General features: G+C 40.2%; 1 long non-coding RNA gene across 1 annotated transcript in view; it reads right to left on the minus strand.

Moving 5' to 3' along the window:
• LOC109146226 overlaps window positions 1-6959 on the minus strand; it is a 59399-nt gene extending 52440 nt beyond the window's left edge. Inside the window, exon 1 of the long non-coding RNA XR_002048153.2 lies at window positions 6849-6959. This is a non-coding gene — a long non-coding RNA (uncharacterized LOC109146226). The remainder of the gene's footprint in view (window positions 1-6848) is intronic.
• Between the last annotated feature and the right edge of the window lie 3185 nt (window positions 6960-10144).

Raw genomic sequence — 10144 nt, forward strand, 5'->3', positions numbered from 1 at the left:
TTACCTAAAACAAGGAAGAAGCTTCCAGGTCCCTTTTTTCCTCCTCCTGTCCTAAACATATTTTCTTCTCCTGAAGTATTGCCTGGAAACATTACCCACTTTTGAGTGTGTTTTGGCTATTATCAGGGATGCAAACACTGGCTAAAGAGAAGAGAATAAAGCAATAAAATATTTAGCCAGCTCATGAGCTTTACATGACTCAATTTCATTGGCATTGTTCCCAAATTTTCTTCACTTTAAGAATGAATTGTATTCACTTTCTCTCATTTCAGTTTCTTAATATAAATTGAAGAGGAGTAAAAGATGTTGAATTAAAATTTATTCCAACAGCCTTTGAACTGAAGGGGGAAAAAAAATGAAGAGCCATTTTCTTTCATGCACTTGAATCAGAGTTTATATCAAGGCACATCGATAAACTTGCAAACTTGCATATTGTCTTTTTATTCCATCCATTCCACACACACATTCTGGACACCCTCGTTGAGTATTTATATGCATAAATCCAGAGTTATTGCACAAATGTTGAAGTACCAGTAGAGCCTGGTCTCAGACCAGAGCAGTAAAGATGTGATAAGTAAACCAGCAGCTAAGTTTGCTCAGTCTCACCCTCCTCTCCCATGCATTTATGAGATTTGGTAGTAAAACACCGGGGATAAAAATCAAATACCTCTTACTCGTGACAGGGGTCATCTTATGGCTGTGGCCTATTCAAGATTTCAAGCGACTACATCTTGGGAAGTAATCACAGGATATCTGGTGTTACCTTGGGAAATTCCAGCTAAACCATAAGGCTCCCAAATGCTGCATACTTGAAGCACTTGAGGAATGGGATGCTGTCTTGTCCTCCAACAGATTTTGGAAGCAGCTTGCATTTGATGAGCAGATGTATATTTTCCCTCACTTTCAGTCCTGCAATTTTGATTCCTGTTACACAGCTGCCACCTTCAATTCATTTCTTGTACCTGACAGGGCTGTTCTGAGGTCAGTGATATACTGACTATGGTTCTGCGAACTCGTCCAGCAGCAAACCAGGAGCTGGCCATGCCTTTTTCCTGTAATGGGAAGCTAAAAGAAGGGGAACTTGAAATGGGCTGCAGTTGGTATTGATTTCCAGAATGAAGATGAGAAGAGACAGGACCCCTTTCTCACTACTTCACTACATGCAGAGTGTGTAAAACCATGCAGACACAATAAGAAATAGTTATAACCTGATCACTGATATGTTTAGGTTGGAAATTAGGAAATCTGAAATTATTCAAGACTTGAAATTTTGTGTTAAACTTTCACAAAGTTTCATCAGAGTTCAGAGGACAAAGCAGCCTGCCAGTTCAGGTACAGGTACAAAAATAATAATCTTCTAATGAAAGTATTCTGAGGGTCTTCCACAGAGTTTAGCATTTTCCCCTCAGCTACTAAAGGGAATAGTGGTAAGAGTATTTTATAAAGTTTATCACCTGAGTTGATCTAATAAAAAATAATTTTGCATGAAGAAATTGTGTTTTGGTGAACAAAAGAAATTTAAAGCCTACGTTTCTCAATTAGCATCCCTTTCCCAGTTAAGAAGCGCTACGATTCTCCAACACGGTAACCGACGAAGGTAATGATGCTTTGCCTCTCTCCGTGTTGCCTGAGTGCCGCCTTGTGGGCCCCTCCCTGCAAGTGCACGCGGATCAGATCTACGGCCATGACCTGAAAAACCGGGCAGAAAGGGCAAGTACCCATTTCTGCTTATTTCTTATCTTCGTGACAATAAAATAGCACTGCGAATTTTGACGGAGAGGGTGGGAGTCTCTCCGAGATCTTGTATCAACTTTCACACCTGTGACCGCACCTGTAATTTTCAGTTTTCATCCCAAGAATGTGGAAATGCTCGTGCTCACTTCACTGTTTGATCTCCTTATGATATGAAAACCAGATGATGTACTTGGTCAGAACGAGCTGCTCCACATATTGACACCAAGTCTTCACTAAGTCTCTTCAGCAAACCAAAGAGCCTGCACAGAGAATCCAAGAACACAACTTTCTGCTGTGATGTCCACACACATATTATACAGGATTTTTCGTTTTTTTACAGGACTGGCTGCCCAAGAACACAAATTACGTCACTTGTACTCTGCACTGCAAATAAAAATACTTAATTACTAGATTGCAATAAATTTCCTTTGAAATAAATATTAAATGAGGGACACCTGGATTGTCTTTGCTCTCCCATTTCTCCATCAGTACAGCTGCTCAACGTTAACATAACACCCTAGCAAAGGGACAAGGTACTTGGCAGCTGATTATCTGCTAGAACCTGGACTGCTTTCACAAAATATGTGATAGCAGCCTCCCATATTTGCTTCTCCTCCTCCTCCTCTTTAGCTTTTACATTATTTCAGATTATCAGAGATATTTACCAAATGCAAAACATCCTCAATTCTGCTTCCTAGAGCTGAACACAAATCTTCTACAGCAAATTAAATAATCATGAAAAGCATATAAGAAGTGCAATCAAAGAAGAGTCACTTAAAAATAGTAGATTTCTTTCATTGCAATGCATTCCTACAAGAGTATTAGGTACTTACTCTGACAAGTATAATTTTCAGGCTTTAATCATCTGTTTCTGTAGGGTTTGGCTCAATAACTGTAGAACACTGACATCTTCAGGTGGAAGAGCTATTGAAGTACATAATAGGACAGGCTGGATATAAACCATTCAAATAGGAAATAATTCTTGAAACAGAGGTTTTCTTTCCAAGACTTACTAGTTTGGCTCTTTTCTCTTGGAAAGAGCTACATCTGGCTCCAGAGACAGTTCCAAAATGTTACCATACACATGAAAATAGCTCCAGCCTTTCCAATACATGATTTGAGTAATGTTTGAAAGGTGTCAAAAGATATGAGGGTGCCTCACAAAATATCCTACTAAGAGTCAATAAAATCTACAGTTCTTTATTATGACATTTTCCCAAGGATTTACCTGTTATGGGAAAGCCAACTTTCCCCAATAAATTTATAATCTTGGTACAAGCAAACAAAACAGCTTTTCGTTTCTCCATTTGTTTCTAGCAGCCCTTTTTCAACACATGCACTCTCAATATTTGGTTTAATTTGACTCAAGTCAAGTAAACGGACAAATTCTGAATTTATAATCATGGCAAAAAAAAACCACCTGAGATTTTGTGGTCCTGTTCATAACTCCACTATGTCCAAGGTACAGTTAATATACTTTTGGCACTTCTCAGCACACAGATGCTGATCTGACATTTCAAGCAGGTGTTGTTAAAGAAAATAGATTTTTCCTAATAAGGGCTTTTAGTGAATTTATTCTGGATTTGAAGGCCATAATTTTATAGGATAGTAAGTGATGGCTCTCAGATGTCTCAGTAACAGGTGATTCAAGCAATGTTAACCTCTTTGAGAAATTCAAGTTAACTTACCATATCAAAGACTTGTGTAAAATCCTTATCATTTTAAGCATTTTACTATTCTATCTGTTAATCTCTAAGTCAAAGTATTAGCACAAACAATTTTTTTTAAAAAAAATCATCAATATAAACATTCCTGATCCTCTATGCAATGCAGCAGCTCCTAGTCCTGGGCATTGTGCACAGGTGAATCCTTTCTAAGCCCCAAGGCTGCAACCACAAAGACAGCTGCATTTAGATCATAATGGCTAATATAAGGTGCAATTTCACCAAAACCCTCAGGTATTGACTGATGACATTGTAAATTTTAGTCATATATGAAGATGGATTTCAAATGCCAGTGCAGGTCATCTAGCACCCAAACTCTTGGATAATCACTATATAAAGGAAAATTATTTATTATCTATATGCTCAGACACTTAAATAATTACAAAATAAATTGAAAGTCTGTGTGAATGCATGAACTGTAAAAATCAGGTTTAGACAAGAAGACTCAACTCTTACATAAACACGAAACCTTTGAGCACCTACAGATTTCCTACAGAGATACTACTGTGCGTCCTGGGCCAGTGCTGTGTGCGCTGCACAAACCCAGGACAGAAAGGAATGACAATGAGCTACTTTTGCTCTCTAGAGGTCCTCCACGAGCTGTACTTGCCTTAACTTCAGGTTCTGTAGGTTTCGTGCTGCCGAGTGGCATCAGGAACCTGCAGCTTGGATTCTCTAAATACCTAACACACCGCCTCTCTCTGCATTCACCCAAACAGCTGCTCACACTTGCATTTGCCCAGCTGTAGGAATATGGTGGCAGTGACTGTCACAGGCATGTCCCAGGCTAGCAGTTGTCACTAATACACAAGAGTTAATTAAGCTTCGACAGTGAAAGGTGCTTTCTGGTCCGGCCATGCAACTTCATTTCTGGCAATGACAGCACAAGGCAGCCTCTGCTTGTATCAGCCTGAAAGCACAACTATATCTGAGAGCCAAGGTGCCTGTGGAAACCACTGAGTACAGATTGTGATGCTACGTTACATCTTCTGAGGGAGGAAAAAAACACATTAAAGTGGAAGTTCTGAATCAATTTCAGCAGAACTACTCAAGAGTACATGCAGCAAAGACAGGGGTCATGTGCGCAGTAGGGAAATGTGTTCTCTCAGTGAAGACTGTAAAGCAGAATATGGAAAATGCCTCAAAGATACCATCAGAAAACAGCACTTACTGGTTATCAGCAGATGACAAATCCCTTTTCTGCCACTAAAGCACAAGAACTAGAACAGCACCATGGGAACATGGCAGCAGCTTTCCTTTCAACTTCCGTGGCTTTGTTGCAGACCTCTTCCCCATAACTAGTTAAGTACAAACAAGTAGAACGGAACAATCATTATAAATGCAGGTCCATTAACTTAGGTCTGCTGATTTAAAAAGGTCATCTATCCAACAAGATGGGGAGAAAAAATTAAATGTGGGAAAGCAAGGCTTTATGTATATGGACATTCCTGAACAGTACTGATTTAAAGTAGCACTTTCCACTCTAATTCTCTGGAGTTCGAAGTTCTCATCTCAAAGTACTCCTCCTTCCCCACTGACAGACTTGCCTCGCTCACAGCTGCACGACAGGAGTCCCACTGCAGACCTTTGAGTGCCAATTCCGAGCTGCCATCAGAGCTTCTGTTCAGCAGCACAGCACTATCTCCCTGGGAGTAATGATATGGGATCTCATCCCTGCCATCAACTTGAGAAACAGCAATCTTGGGGGAGCAATGAACTCTTCCTTGGTCAACTGGCAGACTTGGCATAAGGCCCTGCTTGGTGGGTGGTGGGACAGACCTTGCTGGGCCTGTGTTTGCCAACACTGCTGATAATTGCAGGCTTGGCTCCAGGGCAACCCAGCTTGATGACGCTGTCAATTCCCCTTATCCTCCATCTCACCTTCCCACCTCCAGTGCATCACTGGTAATTAGCTGGGAGGTACCTGAAGGCAGGGACCACTTCTCTCATGTACAAGAGCCTGCACGCCAAGGACCGGGGGAGATCTGTGGGCATCACTGTGACACAAATTATAACCTTGGCTTCTGATTACTCTACAAAACACAGCCCCTGCTTAAGAGATGTTAATGAAATATTGTTTACTGGATGTCAAAACATGTTAGTATAAAGAGCTTGATTTTATTTTTTAAACTAGATAACTAACAGATTCTCACAGGTTTTTACTTTCAAGGAATACAAGCTATTTAATGGAGGCTTGAAAGTGGCAAAATATTACTCAAATAATAGAAACCATTTCCAAACCTTGTTTCCTTTTCTACTCAATTACTCATACATCCTCCACTGTTACACTAGAAGATTCCAGTCATAAGAACAAGTGCTACAAGACAGTTCAGTATAGTCTAAAATGCCAAATGCCTTAACGAAAATGTCCATAAGGACTTAACTCTGCATTGCGTCCTCACTACAACACTTCTCAAAGAGTCTTAGTCCAGTTTAGCTGTATTGGCTGTTCTTCCCTCCCTATTCATAGACCCTCCTAAAGAACACCACCAACCACCACAATAGAAAAACAATTCCAGAAACAAAAGCCAGGATTATTTTCATATCATTAATTCAAGAATTCTTTCCCTTTTCTTTGGCACCTGCTTAACTTCCAGATCCATCAGGAAAATTAGCTGAGCTATGTTTTTCTGAAGCTGTTGTATTGACAAGAGCACCAATGTATATTCAAACGAAACTGTAAATACACAAGTGTATATAAAACAAATACACCAAGTGTTGACTGAGGCCTGCAAAACCACAATTATTCAGATGATAGCACTGCTAGGTTGAAAGATTAGGCCCTATAAATGCTGCAGTGTGTGAAGGCCGTGTTCTGTCTCCAACAAGTCTGTCAAACTGGCTGGCTCACACTGCCCTGTGTTGCAGTATTCTGTAACAACAGATCATTGGGAGTTACTTACCCTAAACAGAAAGAGGGAAACCTCTTCTGGCTGTCCAACATATGCAGTTGCTACCTAAAAGCAACTCCGGCAAAGAATTCTGATCCGTTTTTCACATGCGCTCTCAAGAGAGCTTCACTTCGACTCACAGTTAACCTCAAGGACACACCTCTCTTACCTAATCAGCGTACAAAGGAGCCAGAACGTCATTCTATATTCCTTTGAAGTTAATTATCCTCATTACTTCTAAGAACAAAACTTGAGTTTACTAGAAGTCTCTTGTTACCCTCAAGTATTTTGACTTGCTCAATTATTTCTGAATTACAGAATACCTAAAACATTCCAAGAAATAGATGTTAAGACAGATCAAGTTCTCCTCACAAAGAACTACTCTTCTCCGTAGCACAGGGGCATAGAATATTTGTAATGTTGACATTTGTGATGTGGTAGACACCAAAAATGTATACTTTGTACCACACAAACCTACGCAGCAAGGACTCACACATACCTGACTGTTCACAGGGAACTGTAAAAGGAGCCATCCCATGTCAGAACTGCAAACTGAAATCAGGGCAGGGCAGCTAAATCCAGATCTTCATGAGTAACCCGAGTAATGGGATTGTACAAGAGCACTGTAGAAAATAATAGTGACATAGGACAATTAGAAGTGATTTTCCATTAATTACAGATGAGGGCTTGTATTTTACTGGATTTTAATGCCATTGAAAAAAACCAAGTGCTCTGAAACACTAGCTTACACCAATCCTTGTCAAGCATTTACACAGTTCTGATAAACTGACCAATCAAAACTTGCATTATTCAAAAGCCTGCAATAAAATTATGGTAAGGAAAAGCCTAGTATTTGCAAGAATAGAAATATTCCTTTTAATTCAGAACTTATCCCATGTCTAGAAGCGCATAATTATACCCATTGTCCCAGATAATCTGGGAAATTGCACACTTAGGTATTAAAGGAACATACAGATTTCTGTGTTTGTTTCTTCACTGGGAAATCAGTAAAGGAAAAAACCAGTAAAGCTGCTAAATCAATAACTACAAACGCCAGTCTGAGGAATGCCTGTGCATTTGAGACAACATGCACATGCTCTTGTATCGAAGGCAGAACCTGAAGTTGTACTTAAGCCTAAATCCACAGATGTTTGACATTTCTGTCCAAGCATATTCTTCAACACTGAAAACTAACATATATTCAGCCATCTTACTGGAGATTAATACTATAGTTGTACATTCTTTTTTCTAGAAATACAGGAAAAGGTACTTAAAATAAGCAGTTAAATGTGTGAAAAGGAAAACACCACATGAAAATAGCTTCCATGTGTTTTCATGATTTTTCATTAGCAGTTTAGGATCTAACGTGCCTTTACCTGTGGTAGGGTTCAGGAATGACTATTTCCCAGCATATAGCTGCAGGCCAGAACCTTTCCTCCTACATAATAATGCTTTTGGGATGGTTTATTACCAGTTTTGTAACACTCACGTTGATCATGTTGCTGTATTGGGTCTTTCTATTGTTCTCCCACACGTACATAAATCAACCTTTATTCTTGGGTGGACACAATTGCCCCCATTCCCTCAGGCTGCTTCATGACACATGGTCTTCTGTTCTGACATCGGCAAACACCCAAGATCTTCTGATTCCTCACCCATGACCTGTTCATCTGCATGCCAGTCTGCATCACCTGAGCATACCCATGGCACACGTACATATTGCTGGAGCTTCCAGCAGCTTTTCAAAAGGAAAAAACATCCAGGTTAAGTGTGCATTGGAAGGTCTCTTAGTCAACACATAGATAACATTAAGCACCTGGTAATCTGTTTTGGTGAGTTAATAACATTTTCAAGGCATGTCATTGCTCCTCTATGACACCATCTGGATAAGGGAATTCGGGAGGGCTTGCAGATCCCGGATGCTGGATGCACACCCAGAGAGCATCCTGACTTTGCGTTGTTATCTGACCTCATAATTTAGTCCGTGCTGGGCAAAACAAACATATAAACAGCTCTCCAGACATGCATGATGGAAGAAACAACACTCGGATCTGGATGAGCTGGGAACTGCAACACAGCCACACAGCGCCCCTGTGGACAAAGGCTACCCTAGCCTCTTTCAAGAGCCACTCATAGCTCTGCAGGCTGCAGTCAGCAAAAAAAGAAATTAAAAGATTGAGAGCACCAATGCTATTACATAATTATTTTAAGTGGATGTTGATCATGGATTATAAGCTAGGTTTGGTTCAGCCACTCCCTGGCATTTTCACAAGTGTTTGCAGTAAAACAGACTTCCCAACCAGGAGACACAGCATGCCAAATCATAAACTGTGGTGTTTTACTGCAAGCCACTGTTTGCTCTTGTGTCAGCACACTTGTACTTATTTTCTTAATATGCATTTTAATATGGGGCTTGCTATGCAAGTTGCATATTTTTTGCATGCAGCAGCAAAACCAGCTGATGATTTTACTGACTGGTAAGCTAAGTGATACAAGACACTAAAGATCAGAACAAATACTTGATTTTCATATTGTATTTCTTCCCACTGTACTTAGTTTAAGGCCAGCTGCGTCTGAATCCAGAAAAAAAATCCCTGCTAGTTAAGCCTTGGCCCTTGTTTGAAAATGCAGGAGAGTATCAGAATATAAGTAATACAACAGAAGCCACAGTTTAGTATAACACTGCTGGGTCCTTGGTTTCACTATTCAGGGTCCCTAAACAGATGAAGAACATCAAGTATTACTTCTTTTTCTTCCTGCCCTTACTTCATGCAACCTCAGTCAAGGGACATAAGTAACACACCTGGTAAGCCGGTTCATAAAAGAAAGCAGAGGGCAGACACCACCAGCTCTATGTCACCCAGCCAGGGTGACAGCAAAGGTTATTTCCAGCAATGCAGGAACTGTGCAGCTGCAGAAACAAACTGCTCTACCTCACCACAGTGAGGTATACAAAGGCAGGTGTCCTTCCACTTGTTGCAGGACTGAATACGCACTGACTGCTGAGATTACGACTTATGCAGAGAAACAGAGTGGAATATTTATCTCTTCCCCTTCCCCCCCCACCTAATTTTCCCATTTCAGCTCCCTTGCTGTGCTTATCACTTTGATTTCTCAGTTCTCTAGTCTTTGAAAAGCAAATGGAATCTAATAAAAATCTTCATTTAATCAGTGGTTCAGAATATTCCATCCTGCTGACAGAAGAACAATTTATCACATTATGCAGACAACAAAGCAACACAGAAGGACTAAAAACAAATCCTCAGATGACCATGTGGCCTACACACATTTTTTGGAGTTCATTTGTTCTACTCTGGACACTGGCAGAGAGTTGTTTTCCAGGACACCCACTCTTTTTTGGTATGGTGGAATTAAACAATTAGCTCAACCGCCACCATATTTAACGTTTGTTTTAGTAAGCAGAAGAATCCTTTCACAAAGGGTTACTACTGAGTAGCATTGAGCTTCCCTCCTACAACTGCAGTCAATATTCCTTCTTTCTTCCTCTCTCTTTTCCCCCTTTTTTATTTCCAGGTTTAAACAAATGCCTTCAGCCTACTTGCTGCAACAGGCAGCTGTTTTTGGCAAACAAAGCTACTAAAGAGCATTTTAAATTGCACTAAAGAGCACTGTCAAACACTTGTGACTTATGGATCAATAACTCTGTCAAGATATCAAAGAACATACATGTTCATAGTCTTAAAGGAAGTGTTGAAGACAAAATCACTCCCTTGATAAAAGCAAAACTGCCTGATTATGCAAGCTGTCTCCAATACAGACATTGTATATTCTTTG

The sequence above is a fragment of the Corvus cornix genome, chromosome 4 (genome assembly GCF_000738735.6).
Source record: "Corvus cornix cornix isolate S_Up_H32 chromosome 4, ASM73873v5, whole genome shotgun sequence".
NCBI lineage: Eukaryota > Metazoa > Chordata > Aves > Passeriformes > Corvidae > Corvus > Corvus cornix.